Here is a 23,230-nt window from a genome sequence, read left to right as displayed (position 1 = left end):
CATCTGCTGCTGCTGCTGCTGCTAAGTCGCTTCAGTCGTGTCCGACTCTGTGCGACCCCATAGACGGCAGCCCACCAGGCTCCCCCGTCCCTGGGATTCTCCAGGCAAGAACACTGGAGTGGGTTGCCATTGGTCCCTTCCAGTCTGTGACAGACCTTTAGTCTTTCACTGTCTTTCAACATCTTGTCACTTGGGATGAGTACTAGTCAGCTGTATTTTTTTGTAAGTTTTTTTGTTTTTATTTTCTGGCTGTGCCACATGGCTTATAGGATCTTAGTTCCCCAATCAAGGATCAAACCCACACCCCCTGCATTGGAAGTGCAGAGTCTTAACCACTGGACCATCAGGGAAGTCCATAATCATTTGTTTTATTAAATGTATCTGTTATTTCAGGTCATTTTGTTGCAGGAAGGGGGACCCCTTCCAGGGCCTAAAACTGGGCTCTTGTCTACCACTCGGAAATGAATTGTCCAAGGAGACACATGTGCTGACATAGCAAGAGATTTTATTGGGAAGGGGCACCCGGGCAGAGAGCAGTACAGTAAGGGAACCCAGGAGGACTGTTGCCATGTGGCTTGCAGCCTCAGGGTTTCATGGTGATGGGATTAGTTTCCCAGTTGTCTTTAGCCAATCATTCTGAATCAGAGTCCTTCCTGGTGGTGCATGCTTTGTTCAGCCAAATGGATGCCAGAGAGAAGGATTCTGGGAGATAGTTGGACGTGTGGTGTCACTTTTTGACCTTTCCTGAACTCTTCTGGTTGGTGGTGGCTTATTAGTTCTGTGTTCCTTACCAGGACGTCCTGTCATAAAACAACTCATGCAAATGGTTACTATGGTGCCTGGCCAGGGTGGGCAGTTTGAATCAGTGTGCTTCCCCTAACAATTTGAGAGAAGTACTTCACTGGTGGCTCAGAGGTTAAGTCGTCTGCCTCCAATGCAGGAGACCCAGGTTCGATCCCTGGGTCGGGAAGATCCCCTGGAGAAGGAAATGGTAACCCACTCCAGTATTCTTGCCTCGAGAATCCCATGGACAGAGGAGCCTGGTGGGCTACAGTCCACGGGGTCCCAAAGAGTCGAACATGACTGAGCAACTTCACTTTCACTTTCACTTTCCAATCTCAAAGCTTAATGAAGTGGGTCCTCTTTTGCATCCTGGTGGGCTGCCATCTATGGGGTTGCACAGAGTTGGACACGACGGAAGCAATTTATCAACAGCAGCAGCAGCAGGCTCATATGTTTACTGCTCAGTTAGTACCAGGGTTCTCTTCATTTATGACCATTCCCTAGATGAAATGAAGACGAATTTGTCATCATTCATTGGCCAAAATTAGACTCACTACTCTTCAGGTGTCTTTGGAAAATTACTTTGTGATGCATCATGAGTAATGAGAAACACTGTCAGTACATACAACGTGAGGCTGATTAATTTGTTAATCATGAGTCTTTGTTGTTACCTTGCGTGGTTTAATTATGACAGAGTACTGCGGTGAAGCTAAACACATGGACACAGGGGTACAGTGAGAAGCCATGAAGAGATATGGGTGTTACATGGACAGCTCTGGAAGTACTAACCCTAAGAGGGCCAGGCAGTGTTCATTCGAGCCAGTTAGACCCCGAAGCACCAGAACCTTCAAGCTGGGGAATGTTGGGCATGATGAATGACAATAAACACTCTATATGCCACCCCACCCTTTGGTACATCATATTCCCATTATATTAATAAAATACAGCGCCCATCGTAAAACAGAGCATGCATGCCTATGGAAAGCAGCTGGGAAGAGGCCTGCCTGGAAAGTGATCTTGGACCAATTCCTAGTGTCTCTGAAATATCAGCAGTTGGGGCAGAGGATGGAGGGAAAATGAGACTATAAAGGAAAAGGCACTGGACTCCATAAAAAGCTACAGTGACAGAGTCACATAAAGCATCAAAATTATGCTCTTCTGGGGACTTCCCTGGTAGTCCAGTGGTTAAGACTCTGTGTTCCCAATGCAGGTAAGAGGGTAACAGCCAGGAAGGCTAGGGGTCCCCAAGTGGAGGAAATAGGCTGCAAGTGTCAGATGTTTTTTTTCTTTTCTCTCTTAATCAGCAGGAAAAAACAACCCACAAGTGTCAGATTTTTTCCCCCCTTTTCTATACAAAATTAAAAGGAGGTTTATTTTACAATTTTGTGTTGCTGTGACAATACCTGGTTCCACCTGAACTTGACTTTTCTCAAACCTTGACCTAACCAATGCGTTTTTCTTATGGAAATGTTTTTCTTAAACTATGGTAATGAAACTATGTATATGCTTGGAAACCTGCCTTTCTTCGAGATTCATGTCGGTCGTTTTATGGCCCAGGATGACTCACCTTGTGCCAATGTTATCTCAAGATGCATGTTGTGGGTGAGGGGCCTGGTGCCACTCTCTGAGGGTTAAGACATTTCCTTTCTCTAATTAGCAGCCTGCTAGTCAGTATCTGCTAAAGACTAGCAGGGGGGCACCCTTTCTGCCCACTTCTGATGTCTATGTCAGAAGCTTTCTCTATCTCTTTTATACTTTAATAAACCTTGATTTCACAAAAGCTCTGAGTGATCAAGCTTTGTCACTGGCCCCGATTGAATTCTTCTCCTCCAAAGGCCAAGAATCCCAGCATCGTTCATGGCTAGTAGCAGCAACGTTTCACAGAGGGCACAGATTCATTCCCTTGTCAGAGAACTAAGATCCCACAAGCCACACTGCTGCTGCTGCTAAGTCACTTCAGTCATGTCTGACTCTGTGCGACCCCATAGACAGCAGCCCACCAGGCTCCCCCATCCCTGGGATTCTCCAGGCAAGAACACTGGAGTGGGTTGCCATTTCCTTCTCCAATGCATGAAAGTGAAAATCGAAAGTGAAGTCGCTCAGTCGTGTCCGACTCTTAGCTACCCCATGGACCGCAGCCTACCAGGCTCCTCCATCCATGGGATTTTCCAGGCAAGAGTACTGGAGTGGGGTGCCATTGCCTTCTCTGACAAGCCACACAGCACAGCCAAAAAAAATGATGCTATTCAGATACAGCCCCCACCCCAGCACAACTCCAAGGCTCAATCATCTTGCTGACAGTCACTTCCTACCCTTGACCCCAAGCCACTCGCTCTTCCTCTACTGGGTCTCCAGCTCTGGGCATGATTTTTACTACAGCACCTTTTTTTCAGGTCTGTTTTCCTCCTGACACTGTTAGGGGAAGCACAATGACTGAAACTGCCCACCCTGGCCAAGCACCATAGTAACCATTTGCATGAGTTGTTTTATGACAGGAGGTCCTGGTAAGGAACACAGAACTAATAAGCTACCACCAACCAGAAGAGTTCAGGAAAGGTCAAAAGGAGACACCACATGTCCAACCACCTCCCAGAATCCTTCTCTCTGGCATCCATCTTGGCTGAACAAGGTGTGCACCACCAGGAAGGACTCTGACTCAGAATGATTGGCTAAAGATGACCTGGAAACTAATCCCATGATCATGAAACCCGAGACTGCCTGCCCCGTGTCAGAGCAGTTCTCCTGGGTTTCCTTACCCTACTGCTCTCCACCAGGGTGTCCTTTCCCAATAAAATCTCTTGCTTTGTCAGCACATGTGTCTCCTTGGACAATTCATTTCCAAGTGGTAGACAAGAGCCCAGTTTCGGGCCCTGGAAGGGCTCCCCCTTCCTGCAACAACACTGGAGGCTTCTCAGAAGTAGTGGGCAAGGCTGCTGTTGGACATATGGTGACCAATGAAGCAATGGAGAACTGTATCTCGTTTGATTCTCAATATTTTTCTGTCTTACGATTTTCTGTTCTTATTTTAATTATCTGTTGTGACCTCAGAAACTGATTTTCTGACCCAGTAAGGAGAGATGACTGGTGGTTTGAAGAACACTGGACTGGAGGATTCTTTAAAATCTTTTTCTGCTTAATGTTTTGAAAATCAAATGGGTTAAGTTGAAAACATGGCAAAACCAAATATGTAATATTCATTCACAACCTCAGTCTTCAAATTAAATTTAATTTAATTAAAATATTGATCCTCCAAAAAGCAAACAGGGCAGATACTATTTTCATTTTAGGGAGGAACATGAGACTTAAAGAGTTTAAACCACCTGCAACGAAGTTGCACTGTGATCTCCACAGTGCCAGGACCAGAGAAGATAAAGGACCTGAATTAAATGCCAAATTTGTCCCATGCCCTCTGCTAAGCCAAGAACAGCAAACTCAAATGGCTTTAGAAGTTCAGCAAGTCATTTAATGTGTATAGAGGGTGTCTTTGGTGGCTCAGATGGTAAGGAATCTGCCCACAATGCAGGAGACCTGGGTTTGATCCCTGGGTTGGGAAGATCCGTGGACATGGGACAAAGGCATGACAACCCACTCCAGTATTCTTGCCTGAGAATCCCGTGAACAGAGGAGCCTGGTGGGCTACAACCCCTGGGGTCGCAAAGAATCAGACACAACTGAGCGACTTTCACTTCCACTTTTCACTTTCAGAGGGTGTCAGACCCTACAAGTGGTAGGGACAGTGGCAAAGTGGAGGGTGTGCCCAGTGTATGACAAACAGATCACACCTTCAGGTCACGTTCAACCTAAGGGACCTGCAGGTCATGACCCCTGTGGGCACCTTTACACCCAGGACCTCATTTGACCTTCATCACAACCTGTAAGGTCTGCATTATCATCCCCCCTTTACAGCTGAGGATGCTGGGGTTTAGAGAGGCTAAGTGCCTGGGTTACCCCCTATTGTGTGCATGGGAAAGGCCATCAAGCCTGGGCCATGATCTAGGGGCCATTGTCTCTTGGAGCTACAGAATATCTGACTTTTATAGTTGCTGACAATCTGAGGAAGGTCAAAGAGAGCGATTCAGCCAGACTGAGGCTGTGGATGAATATTACATATTTGATTTTTCCATGTTTCCAACTTAGCCCTTTTGATTTTTAGAATATTAAGCAGAAAAAGATCTTAAAGACCCTCTAGCCCAGTGTTCTTCAAACCACCAGTCTTCTCTCCTTACAGGGTCAGAAAATCAGTTTCTGAAATCACAATTAAAAAATGATAAGACAGAAAAATATCAGAATCCGTCACTCATGATTAGTGGTGAGTATTATTTTAGGAAACTGGTTATACACAGTCAAAAAAATTAACTGAAAGAAAAATTTTTAATACTCACTTTGGAAATTCATTTCTCCAATCCAAGCCCTTCACTCCATGGATAGGAGACAATGGGAAAGTTAATGGCAGGGCCAGGACTACAGCCCAGATCTCCCAATGCCCAGTTCATGGCTAAGTTCCCTCATCACAGTGCCTGCGCAAAGACATTGTTTGAAAATTCTGGCAATAGGTACAGTATTCTTGCCTGAGAAATCCCATGGACAAACAAGCCTGGTAGGTTACAGTCCATGGGGTCGATAAAGTGTCAGACAACTGAGCAACTAAACAACAACAACAACCCACTGTCAGCCAGTGGTGCGTGAATAAACTTACGTCTTAAAAACAGTCACTCTGAGGGGGTTTACTTCGTATACATGCTGTTGAGTCATCATGTTGCAGGAAGAGGGGTCTTGTTTAACACTCGGAAACGAGTTGTCCAGGAGATACACGTGCTAACAAAGCAAGAGACTTTATTGGGAACGGTGCCTGGGTCAGAGAGCAGGAGGGTAAAGGAACCCAGGAGGACTGCTCTGCCACGTGGCTCACAGTCTCAGGTTTTATGGTGATGGGATTAGTTTCCAGATTGTCTCTGGCCAATCATTCTAATCATTCTAACTCTGGGTCCTTCCTAGTGGTGCATGCATTGCTCACCCAAGATGGACGCCAGAGAGAAGGATTCTGGGAGGACATATGGACTGGTGTCTTATGTCTCCTTTTGACCTTTCCCAAATTCTTCTGGTTGGTGGTGGCTTGTTATTTCTGTGTTTCTTATCAGGATCTCCTAGTAAACTCACACAAAATGGTTACTATGGTGCCCGGCCATGGTGGGCAGTTTCAGTCAGTGTTTTTCCTAAGAGTCAAAGTCCCTGCATGTCCAGCTGTTGGACATACTTGAATTTAAAGAGAATTCTGTTTCTCTTATAACATTTTGGAGCCAGAATGATCTCTGTCACTCTCCTGAGTACAGAGATGGTGGAAGGTCTGATGTGAGAGTACATTGTGTTGCTGTAGCCCCTAAGTGGGCTTCCTTCGGGGGCATGTGTGAGGATGCCCTTCCTTCAGAGCTTTGAAGGAGCACCCAGATCACTTGATCTGTGGAAGAAGTCCAAGCAGGAGTGGCTGTGTGGGGTGGTCTGAGGAAAATACCAGGGGCTAAGAATATGACTGAAAGAGAACTGAGTAGAACTCCTCTCTCTGGAAATTTCTGCAAAAGCAGGGGCAGAACATTCTGGAAGAAGCAAAATGGAGTAGGTAGAGAGAAGACAGGGTCAGAATGTGACTGGTTAAAGGAGAACTCAGCTAAGCATTACCTCCCTTAGGTGCTTCTCTGAAGGCAGAAGAATGAGGACAGAACTTTTTGGAAAAGAGCCATTTCACAGAAGGCAAAGCCTAGCAGAGGCTGTCGCTGGAAGGAAAGAGACTGATTATCATGTATGATCATGAGCCTCAAGGTTCTAAATATATGGTGGACCAACTGCTTTTATATGTTAATTTTCTTTCTCTCTTCTTTCAAAGCTGAGATACTTTCAGCTCGTTCTAATTTTTAAGCCACATTTTGAGACCAAATCCATTGTGTTATCGTGTTCCCTTTCTGCCTCTCCTTTCTCCCTTTCCATAATTTTAAAAATATGAACTCTGTATGTCCAGCCCACAGAGAATAGTTTTCAAGGCTCAGACATTTCCTAAACCAGATAGTTATGTGATTCATGGACACCAAATAAAAAAGAACCTAGTCTTGTGGGAAGGGGGATGGGAAAATGGAGGCATAAAGGGGAAGAAGAGACAGAGACTAGAAAAAGGGCAAGGCTGAAGATTGGGATTCAGCAAGAAACTGACAAGAGAGAGCTCAGGGGAAATCAAAGGCTCTCGGTCACCATGAAAATGAATTCCAATGATATTCAATCCTTGAAGAAGTATTGATGGGGTCTGATCAATATAAATAAATGCTGATCTCAAGGAAGAGGGGAAATTCATTCCCTAATTATATCCAGAATAGTTATTTCTCAAATAATTATTGAATGTCTAATCTATATAAGTAAACGCTTATCTGAAACAACCAGAAAAAAAAGAAAAGAAAACTGCTACCATCAAAACTAATTTCAGTAAAGCATTTGACAGTATCTCAAAAAGGTAAACATAGAAGTACCATATGACTCAGTCATTCCACCCCTAGGGGTATGCCCAAGAGAAATGAAAACAAATATCCACACAAAAACTCATGCATGAATGTTCATAGCAACATTATTCACAGTAGTCAAGAGGTAGAAATAACCCAAAATTCATTAACTAATGAATGGATAAACAAAAATCTGGTTTATGCCCACAAAATGAAATATTCCTCTGCAGTGAAAAGGAATGAATACCAATACGTGGTACAACATGGATAAACTATGAAAACATTATCGAAGTGATAGAAGGCAGACACAAAGGGCCACATGTTGTTTGATTTAATTTACATGAAAGATCTAAAATAGGCAAATGGATAGAAACAGAAGACATATTACTGGTTGTCAGGGGCTGGGGTGGAGAGGAAGGGGAGGTTTAGAAGCTCCAATGGCAAGAGTCAAAGTCAAGTTAACCATAAGCCCAGATTTTAAAATTTATGGTTTCAAAATATGCAACCATCAGTGAGGAAATTGAAAAGTCTTTAATTCATGCCAAGTGTGTGCTTTAGCTAAATACACAACATTAGTCTTAGTTAAAGACAGAATTCTCCCTATCTCCCCACCATAAAAGGAAGAAACAGAAAAAGTGGGTTACCACATTGAGGTTTTCCTTTCATGTATACCTTCACGTGACTGACATTGTATTTAGTCCTCTAAGACAATGAGGGGCTTTCCAGGTGATGCTAGTGGTAAAGAACCCACTTGACAATGCAGGAGATGTAAGAATCATGGGTTCGATCCCTGGGTTGGGAAGATCCCCTGGAGGATGGCACAGCAACCCACTCCAGCATTCTTGTCTGGAGAATCCCATGGACAGAGGCGCCACAGGCTATGGTCCATAGCATCACCAAGAGTCGGACATGACTTAAGTGACTTAGCACACACGCACTGAGACAATGATTTTTTCCCCCCTTGAAGCAGAGTACTTGTAATTACAAAGCACAAAGTGGGAATTGGACCCACCAGGAGACACTCAAAGGGCAGATGGGATTTCGTGAAATCCTTCCCTCTGCAGAGCAGCATTTGTGGACACCCACACTCCACCTGGGAAGCCCGGCAAACACAATCTGACTCCAGTAGGTAGGGTGTGGCATATAGATTGTGACGCCATTGGGAAACCAAACAGTGAGACTGAGTTCGTTCAGATCCAGCACCAGGGCTGAGAATTCTAGCAAGAGAGGCAGGCCTTTAAAAGGAGAAATATAGGAACTTCCCTGGTGGCCCAGTGGCTAAGACTACACACTCCCAATGCAGGGACCCTGAGTTCGATTTCTGGTCAGGGAACTAGATCCCACATGCTGCAACTAAGACCTGGTACAGCCAAATAAAATAAAATTAAAAAGTAAAAGTTTTTAAAATAAATAAAAGGAGAAATATAGGACATTGGCCTGATAAGACAGCCCATCCTCGATGTGTTTGTGGCTTTTCTTCACGTCCAACATCACTGTCCCCTTCACAGGCATGGAGCACGCAGGGTCCCCTAGCCTGGTGTCTGATTATTTGTCCCATCTCAGATGTGCTTTCCCCCTGAGGATCATCCTTTTCTAGAGCTCTTGCAGATCAGTTCCTTTCTTATTCCTCCACCAGACTCTGCCAAGTCCTGGGACAGGTGGGCCTCGTTGGTCGAAGAGGTAGGGCTCCCAGGTGCTTAAGGGACACCTCCAGCGCTGCACCTGGGTGCCCTTGGCTGCCCATTCTGTGGAAATCAGTCCTGTTAACAAATGCATGCTTGTACCAGACTTTGTTGCACTCTTGGGATCGTGTGAACTAGTAGTTAGTGGTGGCTCACCTTCTATGTTGCTCTCCCAATAAGATGGGTTTGCTTTTTTTTTAACAAAAAAGATGGTATGGAAATCTTGCTGCCTCCTGAATGATAACTTCTTCCCGCCTAGGCATTCATGTCAGATCTGGTCCTAGGAAGAGTCTGATCTGCTCATCCTCAGTGAGTTACTACAGATTTGGGCCATGGGAGGCAGAACAGGCAGGCAATGGGAAGGATTCAGAGAGGCTCCAGTTCTGTCTCAGTTTACAAAGGCACCTGAAGCCTTGCTCTTGACCATTAGGACAGGGGAGCCTTGGCCTTGACCATTAGGGCATGGGTGGCACCTGGAGACAGGTCTTGGTGTGGGTCTTCCAAATCAAATGGTGCCCAAAAGTTTCCCTTGAACCCCCAGAATTTTCTGCAGGCCTTGCTTTATTTATTTATTTTTAGTTTTTATTTATTTGACTGCACTGATCTTGGTTGCATTGAGAGTGTGAAGTCTTAACCACTGGATGACCAGAGAAGTCCCTGCAAGTCCTGGTTTAAAAGCTGAGGAAGTGGGAATTCCCTAGTGAATCAATGGTTAAGATTGTGCTTCCACTGTAGGGAGTGCCAGTTCTATCCCCAGTTGGGGAACTAAGATTCTGCATGCTGTGTGGTTCAGCCAAAAACTCAAAAGAAAAATTAATTAAAAAATGTTTAAAGTAAAAGCTGAGGAAGTTATCCAGATGGTGTCAGCTGGGTCCCAGAGCTGGGGCGGGGATTGGGGGAGGGGGGTGGGCCATGGTCATGAAAAGATTGAACCAGAGGGAGACACTGGTCTGAGAGTCTCCACCCCGGGTGACCACATGACTCCAGGTGGAGCTAGCGAAAGGGAAGATCTGCCAAGAAAAATAAATCAAGTTAATTAATTTGTAAATGTTTTGAGGGCACAGGCACAGGCAGCCTCCAGTCATTTATAATCGTGATAGGCTTCGTTTCCTGGGCCTTTATGGTTGTCATTTAGTCCTAAAGGCAGATTCACAGAAGGAGGTCAGTGCAGGTCTGGGGGACCCATCGGTGGACAGAGAAATGAGGCACACATTTAAGTAGAAGGATTTTGGTTGGACAAGGTTTGAGGAAAGGAGTCAGTCAAGATGTTGATTTCTAATAAAGGGAAAGCTGACAAGCAGAAGGCCTCTTGGAAGGCAGCTCCCTGCACAGAGAGTGGTAGGCTAGACTCAAGGTCAAGGGAGCAGGCCCTTATTACAAAAGCTGAGGCTACTGAACGGGCAGACGTCAGTGGGGAAAGATCTAAAATTGTGTAATGCAAGCCAGGTGCTAACGACAAAGAATTATGCAGCATTATAAATTTCAAATTATTTTCTCTCACCAAAAAAATACATCATGTAGGGGCAGGGGGCAGGCTACCACATAAGCCTTTATACTCTCATGTCAAAGAATTTATATTTACTTTGCAGAGGAATCGTTTCTATCATGTGGTCAGATCCACATAACTAGGTAGCCCACAAGTATGAAGCCTGCCCAGAAGCAGGTCAGTTGGCCTGATCTAGGGGCCAGTCGTGGCCAGTTATTTAAAGATTGGCAAATGACTAGATATTGCTGAGGGAATCGTTCTGCTCAAGGGACCCACAGGGCATCATATGAACTGTGGTTGAAATTGAAGATGTAGATAAAACATCCTCCTCAAAACCACATACAAAAGGGGGAGATTATTTTAAAAATTCCTTTGAGGGGATGGTAACATAAGATGGCATATGTTCCTATGTGTGGATTCAGGACATATAGTGCAAGACCTTACATTTTAAGGGGTTCACAGTCTTCCTCGAGGAGTATGAGTGGGCCAGACCCAGAAGGTGACAGAAGAAATCTCTGACCTTTCAGGACCCATGGGGGATGACCTTGGTGGATCTGATGAACAGTGCTATTGTCCTAACTGAAGAAACAAACCAATAAAATACAAATAATAATGATGATGGTAAAAATAAATAAGGAGGGTGGGAGAAAATTTGCAGAGTTTGACAGATATGTTTATGGCAAAGGCTGTGGTAGTCATTTCATGGGTATATGCTGCTGCCAAGTCACTTCAGTCGTGTCCAACTCTGTGCGACCCCATGGACGGCAGCCTACCAGGCTCCTCCATCCATGGGATTTTCTGGGCAACAGTACTGGAGTGGGGTGCCATTGCCTTCTCCTCATGGGTATATAGTTATCTCCAAACTCATCAGGTTTTATCCATTAATTATGTACAGCTTTTGTACGCTTAGTGAGACCTCAACAAAGTAGATTTTAAATATAACTGTAAAAACTAGGAAACAGGGGCCTCCCAGGTGGTCCAGTGGTTAAGAATCCACCTTCCAATGCAGGTTCAATCCCTGGTGGGGGAACTAAGATCCCACATGCCATGGAGCAACTAAGTCTGCGCACCGCAACTACTGAGCCTGTACAGTGCGAGGGAGATCCCACATGCCACCGCTAGGTTGGGTGCAGCCAAACAAACGTTTTTGTGATTCATTTTGATATTTGGCAAAACTAATACAATTATGTAAAGTTTAAAAATAAAATAAAATTAAAAAAAAAGAGTAAATTAAAAAAAAAAAAAAAGGAAAAACTAGGGAACAGCAGAAGATATGGCTTAAAAGTGGGCCGGCCAGTGTGACAGCTGTGGGGGACACATTGCTATTGAGCATCTGCCGTCTGCTGTAAGTGTAGAAGGCATGTACTCAGTTGCTGCATAGTGTCCGACTCTTTGCGACCCCAGGGACTGTAGCCCGCCAGGCTCCTCTGTCCATGGGATTCCTCAGGCAAGAATACTGGAGTGGGTTGTCATTTCCTTCCTTCAGGGAGTCTTCCTGACCCAGGGATTGAACCCGCATTTCTTGAGTCTCCTGCATCGGCAGGGTTCTTTATCACTAGCGTCACCTGGGAAGATGTAGAATGCATCACAGATCTCAAATAATGTACAACTATCTCAATAGTAACGTGAAATGTTGATCATGTGTGGAAATGATATTATTTTGGACATGGTTTAAACAAGTATATTTTTAAAAATAATTTCACCTTTTAAATGTGATTGCTGGAAAATTAAAAACGACGCGTATGATGGCTGGCATTTGTGGCTCACATTGTGTTTCTATCGGACAGCAGTGCATTTGAACGCCTCCTCTACCAAGATCCAGGTGCAGCCCAGGCTGCAGGCACCACTCCCCTCTGCTTCTCCACTGGGGGGCTGGGGCCCTGGCTCCTTAGGATTTCTCCCACAGCTCACTTGACCTGCATGGATGTTGACTGTGATAGCTTTGAATCTAGAATTCAATTTGGAGAGAACGGCTATCTTAACAATTCTGAGCCTTCAATCTGTGAACATGGCATGTCTTTCCAATTATTTCGGTTTCATCTAATTTAATTTCTCTCAGCAATGTTTTATAGTTTTCATCAGAGTGGTGTTGATAGTCTTTTGTTAAACTAATTACTAGTTATTTTATGTTTCTTGGTATTGCCATAAATGAGATTTGTAAAAATTTCATTTTCCAATTGTTTCCTACTAGTATATATAATACATGAGATTTTTCTATATTAACCTTGGATCCTATGACATTGCTAAGATCATTTATTAGTTCTAGTATTGCACTGTAGAGTCCCTGGAATTTTCAACATAAACAATCAGATGATCTACATACAGGGACAGTTTTCCTTGTAAAGAAAAACTCGAACAGAAATATTTTAAAAACAGAAAGAAAACCATTTGAAAATGTACTTATCAAAGTTCTGTAAAAGCACTAGAAAACCACAGGAAACACTTAGATTCTCATGACATTTTCTGAGGTCTGCTATATATTATTTTGGAGGGGTGATTCCACAAGAAACCCACCATTCCGTTTTGTGGCATCAAAATACTGAACAGATTTTTCTGGCTTAAGTGATGAGGAAGTGATGGTGGTGAAGAAGGGGTCAGTGGAGATGGCTGATGTCTTAGTAAAAAATATCACTGGCTGGGTGGCTTATAAACAACAGAAATTTGGGGGGAGGGATAAATCAGGAGTTTAGGATTAACAGATACAAGCTACTATATAAAAAGGGCTTATCTGATGGCTCAGACGGTAAAGAATCTGCCTGCAATATGGGAGATCTAGTTTAATCCCCAGGTCAGGAAGAGTCCCTGGAGAAGCGAATGGCAACCCACTACAGTATTCTTGCCTGGAGAACTCCATGGAGGCTATAGTCCATGAGGTCACAAACAGTCAGACACGATTGAGTGACTAACATTTTCCCTATATATAAAATAAACAAAAATAAATAAACAACAAGGACCTACTGTATAACACAGGAAACTATTCAGTATCTTGCAATAAACTATAATGGAAAAGAATCTTAAAAACAGTAAATATGTATAAAACTAAACCACTTCGTTGTACACCAGAAACTACCACAACACTGTAAATCAATTATACTTCAATACAATGAAATAAACCAAACAAACAACAGAAATTAATTACTCACAGGTCTGGGGGCTGGGAGGTCCAAGTCCAAGGTGCTGGCAGATTTGGGGAGAGCTTGCTTCTGGTTCCTGTCTTCCTTCTTTGCTGTGTTTCTCTGTGTCTTCACATAACAGAAAGAACAAGCTAGGTCTCTGGGACTTCTTTTTATAAGGATACTAATCCCAACCAGTCCATTCTAAAGGAGATCAGTCCTGGGTGTTCTTTGGAAGGAATGATGCTAAAGCTGAAACTCCAGTACTTTGGCCACCTCATGCGAAGAGTTGACTCATTGGAAAAGACTCTGATGCTGGGAGGGATTGGGGGCAGGTGGAGAAGGGGACGACAGAGGATGAGATGGCTGGATGGCATCACTGACTCGATGGACGTGAGTCTGAGTGAACTCCGGGAGTTGGTGATGGACAGGGAGGCCTGGTGTGCTGCGATTCACATTCTGGAATTCATGGGGTCGCAAAGAGTCAGACACGACTTAGCGACTGAACTGAACTGAACTGAATCCCATTCGTGAGGGCTCTTTTTTTTATATACTTTATTGTTTATTATGTTTTCTCCAGCAGAATGAAAGCTCCTTGAAGGCAGTAACTTTTGTCTGTATTCCCTGATACCTAGAATTGTGCCTGTACACAGCTGGTGTTCCATACAGATTTCTGCTGGAGACTGGATGTAATGAGTTAATCAGAACTCAGGTGGTGGGGGGGAGTGGCTTCTGCAGAGTCTGGGGCAGGAAAAGGGGAGCTGGAGGGACCCTGTGCCTTGCGACCTCCCCATTTTAACCTTAAGTTTTAAGAAGTGTGGTGGAGCCGGATTCAGTCTGCTGGGTGACAGGGTCAGTGGGGTGCAGAGAGACCCAAAAGCAGCCTTTGGGAAGGTGGGGGTGGGGGGAGCTTGACACTTGACTCCGGCCTCCTGGCCTGGGTTGGACCCAGGACCCTAAGACAGAGCATACACATTCTGGGGAGTCACCCCTCCAGTCATCAGTTCCCTGAGGAACCAGAAATTACTCTTCTTGGTTTGAAGTCACTTGGAAAGGAGGGGGCATATGAGTGGGGAGGAGGAGACTGACCCTCTTCCCACCTCCAGTCTGCGAGGTTCCAGGCTCCCCCTGCTCCACAGAGACCTGCCCGCCAGTCCTTTGAAGGCTCAGAGCCCCGACTCGGGTGGTGCCCCTGTCTGGGAGCCATGGAGCCGGTCTGCCGGGTCAGCAGAGGCATGTGGCCAGTGCCCCGAGAGCTGCCATGTGGACACGGCGGTTGGCCACAGAAGGCCTCGGCTGTCCTGAGCTCAGATCTCGGCTGCCGGCCACTGAGGTGGTGGCTTCTGCAGCTGGGTCAGCGTGTCTGGCTTCTCAATGGATTCCAGCTGCTGCTTCTTCGCCCGCTTGAGCTTGGCAGGGTTTCGAATCACTTGGACGATCTTTGCCTCCCGCTCCTCCTCCAGGCGGCGTTTCAAGTTCTCCCTGCAGCGACGCTCCTTCTCCTCCTTCAGGTGCTGGGAAGGTCCTTGGCCAGCTTCCTCTCCTGCCGGTCTTTCATCTTTTGCTGCCGGGATGTGCGCAGGGGCTTGTCCTGAACCATCTGGGAGAACCTCTTCTTTGAGCGGTCCTTCCACACCTGCCCCAGACTTGCACTTCCCCTTTGGGATTATAGGAACCTCCTCCTCCTTCGGCTTCTTGGACGCAGGGGCCTGGGCAGAAGAACTTTTTCACTTCTGTGGCGTGAGGCCTTCTCTTGCCGGCTGCCCGGCTGGAGCTAGCTTGCTCTGCTCCTACTGATCCCGTTGGTAGACGGGCAACTGGGGTGTCAGCTCCTGTAGTGGCTTCGAGGGCTCAGGACCCAGAGATGCTGACCAAGGTAAGGCTCTAGTGATCCTGAGCCTGGCTGCAACTGATATCGGGGGACCCCAGGATAGGCTCCTCCTTATTCTTGTGCAATTCCGAGTCTGCTTCATCTTGGTCCTGGGAGAACTTGGGTGACTCCTCACTTGGCTTTGACTGAAGTTGGTGGAATTCAGGACTTGACTTCTGCTGGCTTTGGGGCAACTCCAGGCCTGGATCTCCCTGACCCTGGGGGGAACCTGAGTCTGGTTCCAGCTGCTTTCAAGGGGACCCCAAGCCTGGCCCCTCCTGTAGACTGGGTGATCCCAGGCTTGTCTCTGACTGATGATTGGGCTCACTCATTTCTTCTGCATTCGACCAGAATGCCACAAGGGCCTGTCTGGCCCACAGAACTGAGGTGGGGTTCTCGGGAGATTCAGTCTTTACATCTTCCAGACTTAGGCTGCGCCTAAGCAGCATAGCCATTATTCTCAAATCCGAGCCCACCTGCATGTGAAGGTTCTTATGGCCAGATCACCTCCCAAAGGTTCCACCTTCAAATACCATCATCACCTTGGAGATTAGGATTTCAACATATGAACTTTGTGGGGACATATCTATTTGGAACCATAGCAACTGGCTTCCAGTGAATCAAAGAGCTGATGTTGTCCCCAGAACAGCCCAGTTTAGGAGGAGAGCCTTCGTGTATAACTTTAACATTAAATGAGGTGGAAAACCTGGGCGACAATCCTGAAGGACACAGGCATTCTGAGACCTTGGCCAGGAGACTCGAAGTTCCCTCATTCTTGTGCCAGGGCATGGCCCCAGCCTCCCTGAGGTCTGTTTCTCAGGCCAAGAAGCAGCAGCTGCTGAGGGTGGACTGGACACGAATTCCTATGTATGCCTATGTGTTCCCTGCATTCCAGAAGGACTAGGACCAGGATCCTCCTCAGTGCTTTCAGGCATCCCTGCTAAGCCTTTCTGCAAGTTTCTGGCCTCCCGCACTCAAGCCAGTCCAGCTCCAAGCTGCCTATCTCCCTCTGGGTACATCTTCCACTTCAGCTCTGCCATGGCCCACATCCACCGCATCCTTGATCTTTCTTAAACACTGAGGGTCAGACAGCTCCCCCTGTTATGTGTTGGCACCTTGACAGGTTTCAGGCAACTCACTCAAGTCTTTTGCCTTTAATCAGAGACTACACACCTTTCATCTTAGATTCACAGAAAGCAACAGTAGACTCAGATGAATTTGACTGTTTTTCTACCTCTGTACAGATTGATGGGACCATGTGTATTTTACCTTGGACAAGCCTGAAAACAGTAATAACAGAAATACATTTTTCACTGTCCCTTTGCCTCTCTTTGAAAGTGGAGGACAGATCAACAACAAGGTCCTCCTGTGTAGCACAGGGAACTATATGCAATATCCTGTGATAAACCATCATGGAAAAGAATATAAAAAAAAGAATATGTATGTATTCATATAACTGAATCACTTTACTGCACAGCAGAAATTAACACAACATTGTAAATCAACTATATCTTCCCAGGTGGCTCTAGTGGTAAAGAGCCCACCTGCCAATGCAAGAGACATAAGAGATGCAGGTTTGATCCCTGGTTTGGGAAGATATCCCTGGAGAAGGGAATGGCAATCCACTCCAGTATTCTTGCATGGAGAATCCCATGGACAGAAGAGCCAGGCAGGCTACAGTCCATAGGGTCACAAAGAATCAGACATGATGGAAGTGACTTAGCAAGTACGAAAATAAACTATACTTCAATTAAAAATATCAGTTAAAATGAAATAAAGAATAAAATTGAGGACATCAAACAAAATAGACTAAAAATATCACACATATAAATAATGTTGGAAATAGGAACAAGTGATTTATAAAATGAAAGTGATAAGACATCTATGACCACCTTTTTTGCCAATAAACTAAAAAATAGAAGAAATTGAAAAAAAGTGGAGGGGAGCCCAGTTTTCACTGAGTTGTCATTCCCAACAGAGACTCTATCCTCTGTGCTATGTCAGCAATTGAGAGATTTTCTACCTGTGAGAAGAGTCTTGAGAGTCCCTTGGACTGCAAGAAGATCAAACCAGCCAATCCTAAAGGAAATCAACCCTGAATAGTCATTGAAAGGACTGTTGCTGAAGATGAAGCTCCAATACTTTGGCCACCTGATGCAAAGAGCTGACTTGTTAGAGAAGACCTTGATGCTGGGAAAGATTGAAGGCAGGAGGAGAAGGGGACGACAGAAGATGAGATGGTTGGATGGCATCACTGACTTAATGCACATGAGTTTGAGCAAGCTCCAGGAGATGGTGAAGGACAGGGAAGCCTGGCATGCTGCAGTCCATGGGGTGGCAAAGAGCTGAACACAACTGAGCAACTGAACAACAGCAACAACTGCCTGTGACAATAGTGTCACCTCTCATCCCTCCAGTGGCTGGTCTTTCCTAGGGCTCTTATTACTGAGCTGGATCCCGCCAAGGCCCAACCACTTTCACATGGGCCTCCCTAGTCCCAGTCATGGTCACTATCACCCAGAGGGCAAGTGTTGGGTAAAAAATTCCTCAAGGGATGGTTTCCCCCTTGTGTTATGGCTGCCTCCCAAAGAACTCTGACTCGGGCTCTTCTCAACCCTCGTGAATGACTGTGTGTCCGTGGCCAAAACCTCTGCCAATATGGGGCTGACTTTCCTTTCCCCTTCTGCTCTCAAGAACCAGGAATAAGGACTTCCCTGGTGGTACAGTGGATAAGAATCTGCCTGCCAGTGTAGCGGACATGGGTTGATCCCTTGTCTGGGAAGATCCCACATGCCTCAGAGCAACTCAGCCAGTGCGTCACAACTACTGAGTCCACCCTCTAGAGCCCAGAAACCTCAACTACTGAGCCCGTGTGCCATGTGACAACCCACGTGACAACCACTGAAGTCCAGGCACCCTAGAGCCCGTGTGCTGCAACAAGAGAAGCCACCGCAGTGAGAAGCCTGAGCACTGAAACTAGAGAGTAGCCCCTGCTTGCTGCAACTAAAGAAAGCCTGCGTACAGCAACAAAGACCCAGTGCAACCAAAAATAAATAAAAAGAAGTTAAGTAAAGACTCTGTAATCTTTGAAAAAGAAAAAAAAAAACAACAAATCTGGAATAAACTTGGGTCTACTCTTAACCAAAGAGCCATTTTTCAGAGACATTCAGAGAGTGGAAGGGCTCATTGTTCTACAACCAACTGTGGTCTTCTGTCTGTGGGGTCAGTCCACCCTGACCCCACAACACCCCCCAGCTCCCCAGGCTAAACAACTCTTGGTTTCCTACATATACTTAGAGTCTGAGCACTTTAGATAGGTGGCTCTCTGGGCTCTTGGGTCTCTGTGAGCCTGGATGCTTGCTACATAAAGGAAAAAAGCAGATCGAAAACTTCGTGCCAGGTGAGTGAAATGCTCAGTGTGTAGCTTCACTGGAAGACACCCATTGCCCCCTCCTTTAGAATCTGTTGGGACATTTTAATTTTGTATGGTGCCTTCCTGGACTTTTGACGACCACAAGAGAATCCCTGGCTGTCCACGCAGTGGTGTGGCTAGGATATCCATGACAAATGGGTGCCTAAATCTTATCATGGCCACCCTCGAAAATATCCAAGAACATGGGATATGTGGGACCTGGTCTGTGAGGTGCTCTCTTCTTCATTCCAAGAAGAGGTAACTGGCTGATGTGGGGGCACCCTGCCTAACGTGTTCACCATTCAATTCTCTCTCCTCCCTCACAGCCTTCAGAGTCCTAAGCCCAACCTCCACAATGGGCACAGCTCTCCCATATGCACAAAGACACCCTGCCATCTCACTTCCCTGGTGGCTCAGTGGTAAAGAATCTGCCTGCAATGCAGGAGACTCAGGTTTGATCCCTGGGTTGGGAAGATTCCCTTAGAGGAGGAAATGGCAACCCACTCCAGTATTCTTGCCTGGAGAATTTCATGGAGAGAGGAGCCTGGTGGGCTACAGTCCACTGGGTCTCACAGAGCCAGAAATGACTGAGTGATTAATGCTTTAACTTTCAGCTTGTTTAAAACTCTGACTCCTTGGGAGTTCCCTGGTGGTCCAGTGGTTAAGACTTTGCCTTCCAATGCAGTGGGTGAGGGTTTGATCCCTGGTCAGGGAGCTAAGATCCCATATACCTCTTGGGCAGAAAACTAAAACATGAAACAGAAGCAACATAGAAGTAACAAATTCAATAAAGACTTTACAAATGGTCCACATCAAAAAATCTTTAAAAATAAAAAGCAAAAAAACTCTAACTCCTTAACCAATGACCACACAAGTGTTTCCCTAGGATGCAAAGTTGGGAATGCCTCTCGGATGGATGATTGGATGATTCACCTTCCAAAGACCCCCCACCCTTTCCGTGGACCCCCTCTCAGATCTCTCTCACTCAGATATGCTCCTGGAAAAGAACCAGATCTGCCCACTTCTATGAAGTCACATAGAGGGAGGGTCAAGTAGGAAATCTATTGAAGGGGAGAAAAAGCAGCCACCAGATGTGACAATGGGCAGTGCTATGGATGCCAGCCATGTCCCAGGTGCCCCCAACACAATATTCCTTGTGTGGTCTCTCAGGACGGAGCTCCATTCATGACATTTCTTCTCAGATGATAGTAATGGGCATTCTTTGAGTCACTGGCCTCAATGGTCTCAGAATCTCCTTCAGCCTCCAGGCTCAGGACTCAAAGTGGTTGGATTCCTACTATAGAATTTAAAGACTCTTTCATTCAATACTAAATAAATATCTGTGAAGCCCTGTGAAACTTCCATACGTGACCTGACCAGACCACAGTGGCCATCTCTGCCCCTTGCCATCTGTACACTGAAGGGCCATGTGTCTAATTCCCTAGACTTCCTGATAAAGAATCTGCTTGCCAGTGTAGGAGATACCAGAGATATGGGTTTAATCCCTGGGTTGGGAAGATCTGCTGGAGGAGGAAACAGCAACCCACCCCAATATTCTTGCCTTGAAAATCCTATGGGCAGGAGCCTGGCGGGCTGCAGTCCATGGGATCACAAGAGTCAGACACAATTGAGCACACACATACTGCACCAGGGACTTTGCCTTCCCAGGCACTGCCAGCTCCTGTCCCACACAACCGTCAGTATCATCACTCAAGTTTCCCCAGTTCATTACGATATTTCTCAGCCCAGTGCTAAGTGGAAATGAATGTGAGCTTAGACACCAGGAACCTTAGACAGCAGAGGGACAGAGAGCAGTCAGAAAATATGATCCTATGACAGAACCCTAAGAGTCTCGCAGAAGTAGCTCACTGGACCCTGCTCTCGAGCCTGTTCCTGTGTTCCCCTATGGTGGAGACTGGGGTTTCCTCTTTGGGAGCCATCCACAGCCTCCTGTTGGAAACCCTGACCCACAGGGTCTGGGCCCTGTTTCAATCATTTGTAAGCACTACCAACCCTTGTGCATAACTTTGGGTTCGAAGTTGTTCTCTCACACATCAGAGCTCGTGACTCAGTTTCCTCCTGTATTTGGACAAGAGGAAATTATTATCCACTTGACAAGAGAGTTTCACACTGAATAGACAGAGGTTCTGACTCTGGCACTGGGCTTTAGGAACTCCCCCAGGACTGAGCAGTAGGAGTGAAATTCATGAGCTTTTCTTGCACCTGCTACCCTGATCTTGCAGTCTGAGATTGTAGCAGATGGTTGTAGCATTGATACCTGAAAAAGCAATCTATTCTCATCCCCTCCCTGACTTCACAATTTCAAGCCCCATGAGATCTTTATGACTGACAGACCCTGCATAAGATCCTGCCAGTTCTCTGGCAACAAGCTGCCTCTTAAATCAAGGAGATGGGACTCTTGTGCTGTGGCAGCATCTGCTAGTGCTTCACCACAGTTGTCTCTTTCTTCTGAGTCCAACCTTAGATTTTGTTTCCTAACCTCTTTGAAAGTCGTATGGGAAGTTCTATACCACAATCAGATCTGGCCCCCAAACCCTCTCATTTGGTCTTCAGTTGTTCCCTCCCCCGATTCGCCCTCACTGAGCTGGAGATGATCGTGGCTATTTGCCGAATCATAGATGGGAGAACAGCTCCCGAGTGATCGCATAGAGCAGAGCCGCCCTTGGGCCAGACGCGACTTGCCTGGTAAATGGGTACAAAGTAAGCATCTTGACTCTGAGCCATTCTCATCTGGCGGTCTGCTTGTTACAGCAGTTTAGCTTACCTTAAGAAAATTTTTTAAAAATCTCTTTTTCTTAGTTTTGTACCTAGAGATGGCCCAGGCCCACTTCTCAGGCTTCTGGCCTCACTCCTGAGAGCTCTGAAAAAAATGGCAGCCTTCTGAACCTCTGATGAAAAATCCTATTGTTGGAGATATATTCACTGATGACGATCATTAGCCCTCTTGGGTCATTAGTCTATGGCAACTGCTTCCTTTGCTAGAGGTCTAGAACACTCAGGGACTGGGCTGGTGGCCCCCTTCCTTCCTGTCTCACTGGCATGTGCTCTAGCATTGTTCTCTTCTATCCAGGCTTCAACAAAGGAGTAAGAGAGAGCTGGGGAACAAGGAAACATTTAAATATTTAGTGGATATTTCCATGGATACTGGAGTAAGAAATTATGAATTTTGTTAGCCAGGATAATAGGATTGGTGTTAAGAAGGAAAAAAATCTCTTAGGTTTAAATATATGTAATGAAGTATTTGGGGCTTCCCAGGTGGCTCACTGGTAAAGAATCCACCTGCCAATGCAGGAGATGGACCTGGGTTGGGAAGATTCCCCTGGAAAAGGGAATGGCACCCCATTCCAGTAGAATACTGGAGAATCCCATGGACAGAGGAGCCTGGCGGGCTACAGTTCCTGGGGTCACTGAGTCAGACACAACTGAGCACTCAGCACCACACCGAGGTACTTAGGGAACAAACATCCTAATGTCCAGAATTTCCTTTAAAATACTTTAACAGAAAATCAGATGAGACAAATGTGACAGAATGTAACTGTTACACGTAAGGAATGGATGTGCAGGTGTTCATCATACAATTTTCCCTACATGTCAGTATGTTTGAAAATTCTACTAATAAAAATGAAATGTAAAATCAAAAGTTTTCATTTCTGGGAAACAGTCCTCAAATTGAAGACTTCCTGGCCCAATTAAGGACACAGCAAACTACTGTGTCCCTCTCCCTCCTCCCCCTGATGATGCTGACTTTGCCCTTCCCAAGCTCATTCAAGCACAGGGAACTATAGTCAATATCTTCTAATAACTTATAATGAAAAATAATTTCAAAAATAATGTATGTTTATATGTATAACTGAATCACCTTGCTGTGCACCTGAAACATTGCGAGTCAACTATACTTTAATAAAAAATATATATATTAAGAAAAAAAAAGTTCACACTAGGTAAAAGGCAGCACATGGGTCCCCCTCAAAGCCTGTGCACCTGACTCAGCTCTTCCTGCCAACTCCCTGACTTCAGATACCTGACTTTGGAAGCACACATTCCTGGCGGTGATCACCCCTGCCCTCGGCACTGGATCAGTTGGACTGGCCACCCACCCCCATACCACCTGACATTGCCATGACTTTGGAAACCTCTCACTCCTAAATCAGCTGTCCCACACATTTTATTCTGGATCCTGAACTGGTGGAGAGATGCAGAGTGCAGAGTGTTAGTGGCTCAGTCGTGTCCGACTCTTTGTGACCCCATGGACTGGGGCCCACTAGGCTCCTCTGTCCATTCAGTTTTCCAGGTAAGAATACTGGAGTGGGTAGCCATTCCCTTCTCCAGGGGATATTCCTGACCCAGGGATTGAACTCAGATCTCTTGCAATGCAAGCAGATAT

The 23,230-nt window shown here is 45.8% G+C and overlaps 1 pseudogene across 1 annotated transcript; it reads right to left on the bottom strand.

Moving 5' to 3' along the window:
- Positions 1 to 13,856: 13,856 nt before the first annotated feature.
- LOC147341586 (coiled-coil domain-containing protein 86 pseudogene) lies at positions 13,857 to 15,922 on the bottom strand (annotated as a pseudogene). Its single transcript, XR_015159483.1, has one exon. The product of XR_015159483.1 is annotated as a coiled-coil domain-containing protein 86 pseudogene (transcript).
- Between the last annotated feature and the right edge of the window lie 7,308 nt (positions 15,923 to 23,230).

This window comes from Bos grunniens, chromosome X, assembly GCF_055505025.1.
Source record: "Bos grunniens cultivar Pamir isolate PY7600 chromosome X, Bosgru_T2T1.0, whole genome shotgun sequence".
NCBI lineage: Eukaryota > Metazoa > Chordata > Mammalia > Artiodactyla > Bovidae > Bos > Bos grunniens.
Note: the sequence above shows the minus strand (reverse complement) of the source record. Positions and strands in the feature narration are given on the sequence as shown.